The 16,128-nt window shown below is 33.3% G+C and overlaps 1 long non-coding RNA gene across 1 annotated transcript; it reads left to right on the top strand.

Annotated features, from left to right (window-relative positions):
• The first annotated feature begins 14,702 nt into the window (after positions 1-14,702).
• On the top strand, positions 14,703-15,385 carry LOC149948781 (uncharacterized). Its single transcript, XR_016480596.1, has 5 exons — positions 14,703-14,744; positions 14,812-14,874; positions 14,952-15,062; positions 15,122-15,238; positions 15,299-15,385. It is a non-coding gene; the product is annotated as an uncharacterized LOC149948781 (long non-coding RNA).
• Positions 15,386-16,128: the final 743 nt, after the last annotated feature.

The following is a 16,128-nucleotide window of genomic DNA, read 5'->3' on the forward strand; positions in this document are numbered from 1 at the left end:
TTTCGGGAATCCATACCTTTACTTAGAATGCTTATCCTGCCGTATCGCGCATGGTTAGATCACTCTGACGGCTTTGGCCCCGCCTACGAGAGAAATAATCCCCTCACACATAGTTGTTTGTTAAGTTAACATAGCGACGTCAAAAAAACCGTCAGCCACATCGAGACGAAAATCTGCCGCGATAAGCATTCCAAGTAAAGGTATGGATTCCTGTATATTTGCATTAAAATGCAAAATATAATTAATCACTTTAAAATTTAACATATAAATATAATTTCAGACTTTTGTAGGTAATATATCAAATAGGTTTTTTTTAACGAAACATGGTTTTCTGGTTTTACGTCACTGTCTCTTACTTTTACCATAAGTAACATAATAACTCTAAGTATGGCATTAGGAATTTTTTCTAAATAGCGGTGTTCGGTAGTGGCGCCATAAACTAATCTAACCCATTTTCATTTAACGGGATATTCCGGTAATTTGGAGCGCGATTTTGGGTACCGCCCGAGGGGCGTCTTAGTCTAAGTAAAATAATTAAATCAGGGTAATCAAGATTTAATCAATCTAATAACGATTTAAACAATATTTAATTATTCTAATCAGGATTTAATCATTTTAATCAGATTTAATCATTTTTATCAGATTTAATCATTTTAATCAGATTTAATCATTTTAATCAGATTTAATCATTTTAATCAAATTTAATCATTTTAATCAGATTTAATCATTTTAATCACGATTTAATCAATTTAATCACGATTTAATCAATTTAATCACGATTTAATCAATTTAATCGGTCGAATCGAGATTTTATCGAGCGCGGTAAATACGAAATAATAATTCTAATCATATATTACATTATTCTAATCAGCTCGTTCTAATCACGCACAATTATAATCATTTCAATCACCAATATAATCATTCTGATTCTCATTCTAATTTCTAAAGGCGATTTAATCATACTAATCACGATTTAATCGTTTCAATCAGGATTTAATAATTTTAATCAGATTTAAACATTCTAATTACTGATTAAACGTGATAATCGTGATTAAATTTAATTTAATCAAAATAATCACGATTAAATTGGATTTAATCTTTCGAGGGGTGCGTCGTTAATCAAGGAAGTGACCTGGCCCTCGGTACCGCCATTTTTAGCCGCACTATCGTTACGCAACAGACGAATATTTTAGGAGTATTATATGATTGGCTGAATTTGAACTCTGACTCCTTTTGGATGATCGATAAAAAAATTCGAAGAGTTTTAAGCTTTCGGGTGACAGAGTTGCTAGTCCTTTCACTGATTTATCTTTGCTGAAGGAAGGATGTAGTAAGAAAAAATGCACGAGTGTCATAAAAAAACAATGAAACTGGAGAAGATCACACAGTATAAATTTATTATTTGGAGACGTTTCGAGGCTTTAGTCCCATTCGACCGAAATCCCATTGGACCGAAGGCGGTTTTTGAGGTGTCCCATTCGACCGAATTCCACCGAAACGTGCGGTTGTTATGTGTCCCATTCGACCGAACGCTTTTAAAATTAACAACAAATTCAACACAAAACCAGCTTTTTTCCCACTTCTTCAAATACTACCGGATTTGCAAGTCGAATACCACTGCTTAAATCTGGATCTGGATGTTGGTAAACCACCAAAACAAATGTCAAAGAAATACGCTGAAATGAACTTAAGGTATGCAACCGAAATCAAAAACTACTACAAAGACCGCGAGAATCCTTTGAAATCTCAAAATGAAGTAGCACTCCCCCTACTAGATGCAGTAGCTATGAATTTAGCGATGCCATTTTAATATCTTTGTACTATGCATTTATTTGAAAATAAAATGGAATGAGCATGAATTATATTTTTATCTTCACCTAGTCAAGAAAAGTAACTGGACCAAAACTGAAATAGTAAACTTAACCAACTCTAACCTAACCTAACCTAACCTAACCTAAACATGGATCTTCGATAGTACATACCTTATAAATAAAATACCAAATCACCCCGCCAATTGGGCTACATTTTAAAATTATTTCGGTCGAATGGGAATAAACGGTTTCGGGCCGTGGCCTTTTATCAATCCACTTGATAAAATAATGAATTTATACCGTGTGATCTTCTCCAGTTTCATTGTTTTTTTTCGTATACTATACCATGGTAATTAATAAGTTCAATATTTACAAGTGTCATACTGGGAGGTATTATGTTACTTATGCTTTTACGAGTGTAAGAGCTCGTGCGTTTTGTTGTCGCACGTGCAAGCACTGTATACTAATAAAGCTATGTCTTGTGGCGAAATAGATACATTTGTATTCGTTTATCTTATATTTTTCCATTTTATGCGAGAGGTACTGTTTCCATAAAAAAAACAATAAAAAGTTAAAGTATAAAATGTTTTTCTCCGCTTCATGGTACTTTACTGGCACGCGCGTTTCACACGTGAACTTCAATTTCCAAAATCTTTATCGACTCGAGCGCACTCTCTCTATCTTCAATAGATCTTAAAATAAATATTTACTTTTATAAAGTACCGTGGCCTTCTTGTTTTAATGTGGCTCTTACTTTTACAAGTCTAAGAGCGCGTGCTACAGTCATAGACATAATCAAGAAATAGACACCTTACGCGGAGTTTGATTTGCCAAAAATATACGGGAGCAATAACTAGCAGACAACCGGAAGTTTTTCCGTATTCCTGGGGTAATACGTGTAAAGCTCCACTTCATGCCCGGGCTTAGATGTCTCGCGGCCCCGGGCGAAATGCATGGGCGAAACTGACGTCGTGAGTGTAGCGGAACTCCGGTATATACATCCCTATGGTAAAATTTTAGAGGCCCTGGGCGACCGAAATTTTCGCGAATCACGTCAGAGTACCTAAAAGATTACAAACACGAAACGCGATGATTTCGTATTTTCTCACCTACTCAACAGGCGTCGCTTAAACGTAGTACCCCTGGAATACGAAACAACTGCCGGTTGTCTGCTTGGCGTCGCCTCCGTATTAACCACGCGTAGATCCTTGGGTCTATTTCTTCATTATGTCTATGGAATATAGGTTTTTCTAGCGAAAATCACTAGCGCGAAGAATATACTAATAAAGCTGGGTCTTGTGACGTAAGAGCAGCATTTTAACAAGTTAGGCAAGACCACGTTTTATTTCATAAAATCAACTATTGATTTGCAAAATTTCAATGGCTACATTGTATAAATAGGGATAATCTTATTGGCGAATAAAAATGCAGATAAATATTGCTAAGCCAGCGTGGTTCAATTTTATGATCAAAATGAATAATTACACGTGTGACATCGGCGAGATTCACGCGTTTTGAATTTAAGAACCCTTCCTTTTGACGGTACTTTTAATTTTCACGCGAAAAATTTCTTTACACGTGGCCTCCCGTATTTTATATAAACACCGGGTAAGTTCAATAACTCTCACTGATGACACTGGTTAGTAATCGCTGAAACCGGTTTCCTACTGTAGGCGACCCATGGGAGGACCACCCAGCGGTCAGTAGCAGTATAAACATCACAGAGCAACTACCCAATGGCAATGGGATAGAGGTGTTTACTGACGGTTCGTTGTCCGGTCGGGGTGCCGGAGTGGCATTTGCTGTGTACAGAGATGGTGTGGAAGTGTACAATGAGGTCACTCGCATTAATGGTAAGGTGGATGCGTTTTCTCTTGAGCTGTTAGCAATACATGAGGGTATTTGCTGGTTAAGGACGCATGGTCAACGTCCTGGTGATGGTGCAACGGTTTTTACAGATTGTCTTTTTGCTATTAACGCATTAAGCAATCATAAAAACAATCATGGTTTATGCCATGATATCCGTAAGGTGTTAAAACGGATAGAGACTCAAGTCAACTTTACTTGGGTAAAGTCGCACACTGGGTGTGCAGGAAATGAAAGGGCTGACTTTCAGCAACCGATCTTCCCGAGGAGAAGGAGATGAAGCCAACTAAGTTGGTGATTAAAATGTGGCTCAATGAGGTGACGACTCAAAGGTGGCAGGAGTCGTGGGATGAGAGTGAGAAGGGAAAGGTAACTAAGAGGTACTTTCCTAAGGTCAATGGTAGCTTCAACACGAATTACTATTTGACGCAAATCCTAAGTGGACACGGTAAGTTCCCACTCTACCTGTTCAACTTGGGTCATATTGCATCGCCCAAATGCATATGCGGTGCTCTGGAAGCAGACTCAGAGCACTATGTTCGTAATTGTCCTAGAACGAACCATTTGTTAAGGAGACCAATCCGCGAGAATGGACTCCACAATCTGGATAACGAACGATCAACGATCTTGAACGCGTAATGCGTTATATCGTTGTGAATTTTGACGAACTCACGAGTGAGTCGTGAGTAGGAGATGCAGGTATACGGGTGTATACCGTTGTGTGTATGTGATTTAGGAAGCATTTCCTATCTTTGTATACAGGTCGACGGCTCGACCGGGACAGATGATGAGTAACCCCTGTAATGCTTTGGCGGTGCACGGGGTATATAAATACAACAATCTGATGTACGCTTTATGATGAGTAACCCCTGTAATGCTTAGGCGGTGCACGGGGTATATAAATACAACAATCTGATGTACGCTTTTTCAAGTTTCCGGTTTTGACGTTCAGTAGCAGTCAACGCAAAAAAAAACCCGATGGATTTATATTTTCCACCGATGAGCTTCTTCATCATAATGACGTCGTAAGTTGCTGAACACTTTTATTCAGTCATCGGTGTTTTTTAAAATGGCGTAGATTTTATACTAGTTTTACGTCAGTAATGACGTCAGTCATCAGAAAAACCAACTCTTCCAGCCAGTGACTTCGGTGAACAATCGATGACCATCGTGACGTCAAAACCGGAAACGCGAAAAAGCGTACTGTAGGAAACCGATGTCACCGATTAGTAATCGGTGAATCCGATGAGCGCTGCTGAACGCAGCCCTACTGTACGCTTTTTCAAGTTTCCGGTTTTGACGTCACTATGGTCATCGATTGTTCACCGAAGTCACTGGCTGGAAGAGTTGGTTTTTCTGATGACTGACGTCATTACTGACGTAAAAGTACTATATTTTTTGCGGGAGAAGTTCCCCATGGTTTATTGGAGCGAAGGGTATTTATTTTCTAGCATTATATCCATAATAGCGCCCTGTTTGGTTTGTTATTTTAACGATTGATCGCCACTAATATCTACAGTATTTTCTTCTATTACTTCATCATTTACAAGTTCATTTACAATTAAATAAAGTAGTTTTCGCTTTCTTCGATTTTCCGGCCTCAAAAAAAAATCAACGCCATTTAAAAAAAACGATGACTGAAATTAATACGTTCATCAACTTACGACGTCATTATGACGAAAAAGCTCATCGGTTGAAAATATAAAACCATCGGTTTTTTTCCGATGAGAGTTATTGGTTTTAATTCTAATTTTATTTATACTTTTTATTCGAGCATCTATTACGTCAAGTTTGTTTTATTTTGACTAATTCAGTAGCGGCTCGGCTACTTTTCGAGGGATGTCGCCAGGGGCAGTGCCTCACAAGAAATAAAACGATCTAGTGGTACAGGTATATGTCCGATCAAAACCATTCGAAGGCCGCTACCAAAAATATAAGAGAAACGTTAATAAAACGCTGTCAACTGGTTTGACATTTGCAATTTAGCGAAGGGTATAAGAGAGGGGGTGCAGGATGACCAACACAGCCAATAGAAAAACAATTTTGGCACGACCCGATGTAGCTACGGAAGTTAAAGGGACACGGAATCGCTTGGAAAATTCAGGCTGAATTTCAGGTAGTACCTTCAGGTATTAGGCTAGCTGATTTTTATTATTATACCTTTTCGCTCTCTAAAAGATTTACTTATGTATCCCCACCCTCAAAATTCAAACTATTCTGAGGCCTTTTAAAAGCTTTAAATAAACATAAATATACTAACAGCCTTAAGATTGAATTAGCGCAATAATCGAAATAATTTACAACAAACGCTAGATAAATAAATGCACCATTAGCTATTCGAAACTTGTTCAAGCCAATCAGGAGGCAAAAGGAAAAAGAAAACAATTAATTGGTTCAATTTAAAAACAAAAAATTGAATGTACCGTCGTTTCAAGGAACTGTTAATTATAAATCGAGAAAAAACACTTCTTGAGTCTAAATATATTGAAAATGAAAAAATATTTATATATTACATAATAATCAGTAAGGTTAAAACATAATTTAGCACCAAAGGTTTAATAAACAGCTAGGGTAATACCCAAGGCACCAGCGACTTTTAATGCCTTTATCCCAGATGGACGGGTTTGATTGCGTAGGAGGGTGGTGGCAAGACTTCCAAGCACTTCATGTCACACGAGCCAGCAGCTCCCTACACTCACTATTACCGTTAACCTTGACAAGCGATTATGGAAAGGGGAAACTGAAGAAATCGGGAGAAAACCGCTATAATCAGTTACTTAGCCCACGGCTATTGCGTAGGATGTTAGTTACTCTCGACACTGATTAATAAAGTTAAGAAGATTTTATGAGAAAGGAAAACCGAGGAACTCGGGAGGAAACACCTTGTGAAGAAAAATTGCAAACTCAACACGGGCGAAGTTGTACCCGAGGGGCTAACCACTCTTAGAAAGTCTGTACACCGGATTACACTTAGATTAGCACTGCCAAAGGCAGGGACTCCAAAGATTACGCGTATTCCCATTAGTACAGTCAAAGGTACGGCTCTGTACACCGATTACGAGGAGTGATCATCCCCTCGGTTGTACCATGTTTCACCCGCGCCTCAAGTTGGGATCAAACGCGGCTCATCCCGCTGCGAGGCGAAAGCGTTAACCACTCCGCCACCCAACATTAAAATTCATATTCATTAAATTATAGTGAATTAATATTTTAGTCAGGATCTCGCGTGAACAAAAATATTTTTTTAAACGTGGATAAGATGAAAGCGTAGCTCTACCGTACAGCTCTATTTGTTTACAGAGGACGTAGGAAAAATTAGAGAGAGATGAAAAAATATGGATTTAATCTCGAGGGTTTGCCCGTTTATCGGAGTCTGTCGAGTCGGAAAAACGCGAGCGAGCCGAAACAGAGGCTCAAAAAGGAAAGGGGAATAATACGAGGACCACCAGGGGGCGCTCCGAATAAAAAGGCAAAATGAGCAACGTCCGCGACAGTTCCGCGAGGCGACTTAAACGCAATTTTCGAAAATAAACAATCGATTGAATATAATAAAAGGAAGGATGAAAAAGGGGACAAGGATTGGGGAACCCAAAACCACGTCTGTTTCCCGATATTGGAGATTTTATTCAATTTTCGTTATTTCTTCTCCCTGTTTATACGTCATACCGCGTCGCTGTTGAAACATTTCAGAATCGAAAGGCATTTATTCAATTTATACTGTAAATCGTGACAATAACCAAGCCTGCTCATCAAGGTGCAAAGGCTGCTCCTAAAGGAACAAAGCCTGCTCCTAAAGGAACAAAGGCAGCTCCTAAAGGAACAAAACCTGCTCCTAAAGGAACAAAGGCGGCTCCTCAAGGAACAAAGCCTGCTCCTCAAGGCACAAAGGCTGCTCCTCAAGGAAAAAAGGCTGCTCCTCAAGGAACAAAGGCTGCTCCTCAAGGAACCAAGGCTGCTCCTCAAGGAACAAAGGCGGCTCCTCAAGGAACAAAGGCTGCTCCTAAAGGAACAAAACCTGCTCCTAAAGGAACAAAGGCGGCTCCTCAAGGCTTCTTAAGCCTCAAAAGGACGATTATATCATGCGGGATCGAAGATTCGGCCAAATTTTTGCTCTTTATTGGTCAAAAATGTTTTATAAATTATATTTTATAAGTTAAGATTTTGGGGGAAAAGCCTGAAACTGTGACGATTAATGGATTAATTTTCGTAGCATTTGGATTTTGGTATAAAAGTTAATTTTTGAAGGGAAAACACGAATGGGTTCCGATAAATGTTTTGATTAAACCTAAAGCGTAATCTTAAAGAACTGATTCAAAACTAAACATTTTGGCAATTTGTAAATCCATTTTTTATATGAGAATGGCATAAGATAAATTCGTGGTATTTTATTTGGCCAAATAAATACTAACTTAACATCTGTTTAGAGCTCATTTAAACTCGTTTAATTTAATTTGCTTATTTTGCAGTTGTGATAAGAGCTATATGGTTAGAGGCTATATATTTGAGCATTACTCTAGTCAATACAGCTAGATACTGAAAGACTCCTTACCATCTTTTGATGGCAAGAACGCTTGTTTTTAAAATCAAAGTTTTAGTATTTTTGTTTCAGATTTAAGGTATCAGCTTTTTACGTCAATTTGTGGTTTTGAACCCATAAAACATTAAAAGGATAATTATATTGATTACCCCTCCAAGTAAAATATTTACCGACCCCCGGGTTCTACTCCCCCAATTCAGCTAGAGCCTATTCATGACTTCATAACCTCTTTAGTAGCTGGATTCGGTTATTATTTCTGATAAAACCTAGATTTTTTTTCAACTGTATCAAAATCAGAATAACCAAATATTTAACCATATGCAGATAACAGTTAGCTGGTTCAAAGTAATCTTAATGAGGAGATAAAAATATAGATTAATCCATTTAACAAAATTTATGATCGGTTTCATAACCTAATTTATGATCTGTTTCTTAACCTAATTTATGATCTCATTCTTAACCTAATTTATGATCTCTTTCTTAACCTAATTTATGATCTCTTTCTTAACCTAATTTATGATCTCTTTCTTAACCTAATTTATGATCTCTTTCTTAACCTAATTTATGATCTCTTTCTTAACCTAATTTATGATCTCTTTCTTAACCTAATTAATGATGTTTCTTAACCTAATTAATGATCTGTTTCTTAACCTAATTTATGATCTCTTTCTTAACCTAATTTATGATCTCTTTCTTAACCTAATTAATGATCTGTTTCTTAACCTAATTTATGATCTCTTTCTTAACCTAATTTATGATCTCTTTCTTAACCTAATTAATGATCTGTTTCTTAACCTAATTTATGATCTCTTTCTTAACCTAATTTATGATCTCTTTCTTAACCTAATTAATGATCTGTTTCTTAACCTAATTTATGATCTCTTTCTTAACCTAATTTATGATCTCTTTCTTAACCTAATTTATGATCTCTTTCTTAACCTAATTTATGATCTCTTTCTTAACCTAATTTATGATCTCTTTCTTAACCTAATTTATGATCTCTTTCTTAACCTAATTTATGATCTCTTTCTTAACCTAATTTATGATCTCTTTCTTAACCTAATTTATGATCTCTTTCTTAACCTAATTTATGATCTCTTTCTTAACCTAATTTATGATCTCTTTCTTAACCTAATTTATGATCTCTTTCTTAACCTAATTTATGATCTCTTTCTTAACCTAATTAATGATCTGTTTCTTAACCTAATTTATGATCTCTTTCTTAACCTAATTTATGATCTCTTTCTTAACCTAATTTATGATCTCTTTCTTAACCTAATTTATGATCTCTTTCTTAACCTAATTAATGATCTGTTTCTTAACCTAATTAATGATCTGTTTCTTAACCTAATTTATGATCTCTTTCTTAACCTAATTTATGATCTCTTTCTTAACCTAATTAATGATCTGTTTCTTAACCTAATTTATGATCTCTTTCTTAACCTAATTTATGATCTCTTTCTTAACCTAATTAATGATCTGTTTCTTAACCTAATTTATGATCTCTTTCTTAACCTAATTTATGATCTCTTTCTTAACCTAATTAATGATCTGTTTCTTAACCTAATTTATGATCTCTTTCTTAACCTAATTTATGATCTCTTTCTTAACCTAATTTATGATCTCTTTCTTAACCTAATTTATGATCTCTTTCTTAACCTAATTTATGATCTCTTTCTTAACCTAATTTATGATCTCTTTCTTAACCTAATTTATGATCTCTTTCTTAACCTAATTTATGATCTCTTTCTTAACCTAATTTATGATCTCTTTCTTAACCTAATTTATGATCTCTTTCTTAACCTAATTTATGATCTCTTTCTTAACCTAATTTATGATCTCTTTCTTAACCTAATTAATGATCTGTTTCTTAACCTAATTTATGATCTCTTTCTTAACCTAATTTATGATCTCTTTCTTAACCTAATTAATGATCTGTTTCTTAACCTAATTTACGATCTCTTTCTTAACCTAATTTATGATCTCTTTCTTAACCTAATTTATGATCTCTTTCTTAACCTAATTTATGATCTCTTTCTTAACCTAATTAATGATCTGTTTCTTAACCTAATTAATGATCTGTTTCTTAACCTAATTAATGATCTGTTTCTTAACCTAATTTATGATCTCTTTCTTAACCTAATTTATGATCTCTTTCTTAACCTAATTTATGATCTCTTTCTTAACCTAATTAATGATCTGTTTCTTAACCTAATTTATGATCTCTTTCTTAACCTAATTAATGATCTGTTTCTTAACCTAATTTATGATCTCTTTCTTAACCTAATTTATGATCTGTTTCTTAACCTAATTTATGATCTCTTTCTTAACCTAATTTATGATCTCTTTCTTAACCTAATTTATGATCTCTTTCTTAACCTAATTTATGATCTCTTTCTTAACCTAATTTATGATCTCTTTCTTAACCTAATTAATGATCTGTTTCTTAACCTAATTAATGATCTGTTTCTTAACCTAATTTATGATCTCTTTCTTAACCTAATTTATGATCTCTTTCTTAACCTAATTAATGATCTGTTTCTTAACCTAATTTATGATCTCTTTCTTAACCTACTTAATGATCTCTTTCTTAACCTAATTTATGATCTCTTTCTTAACCTAATTTATGATCTCTTTCTTAACCTAATTAATGATCTGTTTCTTAACCTAATTTATGATCTCTTTCTTAACCTAATTTATGATCTCTTTCTTAACCTAATTTATGATCTCTTTCTTAACCTAATTTATGATCTCTTTCTTAACCTAATTTATGATCTCTTTCTTAACCTAATTTATGATCTCTTTCTTAACCTAATTTATGATCTCTTTCTTAACCTAATTTATGATCTCTTTCTTAACCTAATTTATGATCTCTTTCTTAACCTAATTAATGATCTGTTTCTTAACCTAATTTATGATCTCTTTCTTAACCTAATTTATGATCTCTTTCTTAACCTAATTAATGATCTGTTTCTTAACCTAATTTATGATCTCTTTCTTAACCTAATTTATGATCTCTTTCTTAACCTAATTTATGATCTCTTTCTTAACCTAATTTATGATCTCTTTATTAACCTAATTAATGATCTGTTTCTTAACCTAATTTATGATCTCTTTCTTAACCTAATTTATGATCTCTTTCTTAACCTAATTAATGATCTGTTTCTTAACCTAATTTATGATCTCTTTCTTAACCTAATTTATGATCTCTTTCTTAACCTAATTAATGATCTGTTTCTTAACCTAATTTATGATCTCTTTCTTAACCTAATTTATGATCTCTTTCTTAACCTAATTAATGATCTGTTTCTTAACCTAATTTATGATCTCTTTCTTAACCTAATTTATGATCTCTTTCTTAACCTAATTTATGATCTCTTTCTTAACCTAATTTATGATCTCTTTCTTAACCTAATTTATGATCTCTTTCTTAACCTAATTTATGATCTCTTTCTTAACCTAATTTATGATCTCTTTCTTAACCTAATTTATGATCTCTTTCTTAACCTAATTTATGATCTCTTTCTTAACCTAATTTATGATCTCTTTCTTAACCTAATTTATGATCTCTTTCTTAACCTAATTTATGATCTCTTTCTTAACCTAATTAATGATCTGTTTCTTAACCTAATTTATGATCTCTTTCTTAACCTAATTTATGATCTCTTTCTTAACCTAATTTATGATCTCTTTCTTAACCTAATTTATGATCTCTTTCTTAACCTAATTAATGATCTGTTTCTTAACCTAATTTATGATCTCTTTCTTAACCTAATTTATGATCTCTTTCTTAACCTAATTTATGATCTCTTTCTTAACCTAATTTATGATCTCTTTCTTAACCTAATTTATGATCTCTTTCTTAACCTAATTTATGATCTCTTTCTTAACCTAATTTATGATCTCTTTCTTAACCTAATTTATGATCTCTTTCTTAACCTAATTTATGATCTCTTTCTTAACCTAATTTATGATCTCTTTCTTAACCTAATTTATGATCTCTTTCTTAACCTAATTTATGATCTCTTTCTTAACCTAATTTATGATCTCTTTCTTAACCTAATTAATGATCTGTTTCTTAACCTAATTTATGATCTCTTTCTTAACCTAATTTATGATCTCTTTCTTAACCTAATTAATGATCTGTTTCTTAACCTAATTTATGATCTCTTTCTTAACCTAATTTATGATCTCTTTCTTAACCTAATTTATGATCTCTTTCTTAACCTAATTTATGATCTCTTTCTTAACCTAATTAATGATCTGTTTCTTAACCTAATTAATGATCTGTTTCTTAACCTAATTTATGATCTCTTTCTTAACCTAATTTATGATCTCTTTCTTAACCTAATTTATGATCTCTTTCTTAACCTAATTAATGATCTGTTTCTTAACCTAATTTATGATCTCTTTCTTAACCTAATTAATGATCTGTTTCTTAACCTAATTTATGATCTCTTTCTTAACCTAATTTATGATCTCTTTCTTAACCTAATTTATGATCTCTTTCTTAACCTAATTTATGATCTCTTTCTTAACCTAATTTATGATCTCTTTCTTAACCTAATTTATGATCTCTTTCTTAACCTAATTTATGATCTCTTTCTTAACCTAATTAATGATCTGTTTCTTAACCTAATTAATGATCTGTTTCTTAACCTAATTTATGATCTCTTTCTTAACCTAATTTATGATCTCTTTCTTAACCTAATTTATGATCTCTTTCTAAACCTAATTAATGATCTGTTTCTTAACCTAATTTATGATCTCTTTCTTAACCTAATTAATGATCTCTTTCTTAACCTAATTTATGATCTCTTTCTTAACCTAATTTATGATCTCTTTCTTAACCTAATTAATGATCTGTTTCTTAACCTAATTTATGATCTCTTTCTTAACCTAATTTATGATCTCTTTCTTAACCTAATTTATGATCTCTTTCTTAACCTAATTTATGATCTCTTTCTTAACCTAATTTATGATCTCTTTCTTAACCTAATTTATGATCTCTTTCTTAACCTAATTTATGATCTCTTTCTTAACCTAATTTATGATCTCTTTCTTAACCTAATTAATGATCTGTTTCTTAACCTTATTTATGATCTCTTTCTTAACCTAATTTATGATCTCTTTCTTAACCTAATTTATGATCTCTTTCTTAACCTAATTTATGATCTCTTTCTTAACCTAATTTATGATCTCTTTCTTAACCTAATTTATGATCTCTTTCTTAACCTAATTTATGATCTCTTTCTTAACCTAATTTATGATCTCTTTCTTAACCTAATTTATGATCTCTTTCTTAACCTAATTAATGATCTGTTTCTTAACCTAATTTATGATCTCTTTCTTAACCTAATTTATGATCTCTTTCTTAACCTAATTTATGATCTGTTTCTTAACCTAATTTATGATCTCTTTCTTAACCTAATTTATGATCTCTTTCTTAACCTAATTAATGATCTGTTTCTTAACCTAATTTATGATCTCTTTCTTAACCTAATTTATGATCTCTTTCTTAACCTAATTTATGATCTCTTTCTTAACCTAATTTCATAGACATAGGAACTAGTCTTATACCTAGACAAACTGCTGGATCTACGAAATTTAGGCCGGTTTTGAGCAATGGCGCTTTCTTATGCGTGATATGGACAAAATTACGTGGCGCCGCCTACGGCGTCTACGCGCGGCTAACTATACCTAGGCTATAGCCTTGACTATACTAAAAAAAGTAAGTCAGCTGTAAGATGTAAACAAAGGAAGTATGGAGGAATGTACCAATAAATTTCCAAATTATATAATGAAATGTGAGTAAATATTAATGATATTTATCTGTTAATGTAATACTTATGAATATTCAATATTAATATAAATAATAGCAGAAATACATGATAATAGGAATAAAAATAAACAATGTCTGAGTATTTGGCTATTGACATTGCAATCAAAGGATGTAAAAGGGAGGTATAATTGTGGAAGGGATTCTACACACACTGATAAAGGATTAAAGAACTCTTATTGCCCGTGAAAAAGTATTAGCTTGGTGAGTCTTTTTCGAATAGCTTCTTTCTTCATTTGATTGTTTATGTCTCTGCTTATTTTCCTCAGCCTTATGTTAACGTATATTTTGATAATCTTTTTCATCAAAACATTAACGTGTTGTTGTGATCCAAGTTCGTCATCAAACATGTGTTCAGTAAGAGTTGGAAAAATATTGTCCGTTACTAACTGGCGCAGAACCAAACATTCTATTTTTAAGTCAATGTTTTTAGCCACAGTTTGAATTGATCCAAAGTATCTCACTGCCTTCTCGGTCAAGCTACAAATCTTGAGAACACTAGCTGTCGGATGACATTATCCACCATTGTCCTTTAAAATGAGAAGAAGTTTGGTTGGATCCCCCTTTACATAGCTATGACTTGATAGTGAGGAATGCCTTTCGTCTAAAGCGTGTAAACATGTTTCGGATTTTAATTCTTTTTGTAATTGCTTTACAACAAAACCAGCCATATAACGGATTATGTTTTCTCGTAAGATGTTGTATGTTGATGTTTCATCAGTAAGAAACATAATAAAGTCATCCATTTCTTCCTCTAGAGATTCTTCTTTAATAACTCTAAGTTCGTTGGTTGGAACTGGCACCATGCACAAATTTGGAACGTGAGTGTTGTCCAAAGCAATTAAGTGGCCACTTTTTTGATTTTCAATTTTAGTAACCAACGTGTTTTTGTATGCAGCAGTGAAGTTTCTACAAGTAGGATTGTTGTTCCAACCTCCTCGCTGACGAATTGTGTTAAAAACTTAAAATATAACTCTAAATGGTCCTGCGAAAGTTTTTAAGTTAAAAGGTACCTTAAAAAATAAGCAATTGTTTGCAAAATCTGGTATTTTAAAAAATATACTTCAGTGGTCCATCAGGGGGAACAATGTACTTATCTCCAATGTCCAAAACACTGTGAATTGTGACACCAAAACCAATAATGGCTGTCTTTCTTTGGCTTTAAAAAATCAAGTTGCCTTCCAGGTCTGTTAAATTGAATAGAAGTTCTTTAGTCTTCATTATGTAACATTTGGTTATTTCAAGGTTGGAAAGCCGAATTGGTGCCTTGTAACCTTTAGCCCATGGATTTCGAGAGTTAAATACCTCAAACAAACTGCAAGGGACAGTGAGGTAAGATACGGTGTCAAAATTGTGGAGAAAAGTTGCTTAAAAAATTTTTTTTTTATAGATACCGATCAATTTTTGATATAAATGTAGATGTTGGCCCGCTTCCTTGAAACACTGGATCACCAGCCTCTTTCAAAAATTCTATGCTTTTTGCTACAGAACTGCTAACTATTTGTGCGGCCAAGTTGACTTTCATTTTTTGAGTTTTAAACTGTATATGAAATTTTGATAATTTGTTAGCCAACGTTAATCCTTCATATTCTTGATACCTCTGAAGGATGGCAATATATGCCCATTCGAATTTCTAAATATTTACATTAAATGTTGTTCAATTTCCTTGATAACTTTTTAAGGTGAATGTTAGATCACTTTTTCCCCTCGCAAAAACCGAAGGAATTGAGTCTTTCTTAAGAATTTTCCGCGTGAGATCTTTCGCGTTTTTGCCAATATGATAATCTGATTCTTTAAAGTGTTTTCCACAAACAAAGTGATACTTTCCGGGTATTAAGTTCAATCGATTTATTGCCTTAAGATATTTTGAGCACAAGTTTAAGTTAGATTGAGGTAATCTTTATTGTGAAAAATGGACAATACAAGGTTTTAAACAAAGACCTGAAATTGTTATGATAAAAACAAGAAATACTTGTGAAATGGTATTTTTTCCTTTGGTGACCGACTTTGACGATTGGAAGCCACACAAGTTTGCACCATTTTCAATTGTTTGAAGTTTAAATTTACGTAAAATA

This window comes from Leiobunum rupestre, chromosome 4 (assembly GCF_980474605.1).
Source record: "Leiobunum rupestre chromosome 4, qqLeiRupe1.1.hap1, whole genome shotgun sequence".
NCBI lineage: Eukaryota > Metazoa > Arthropoda > Arachnida > Opiliones > Sclerosomatidae > Leiobunum > Leiobunum rupestre.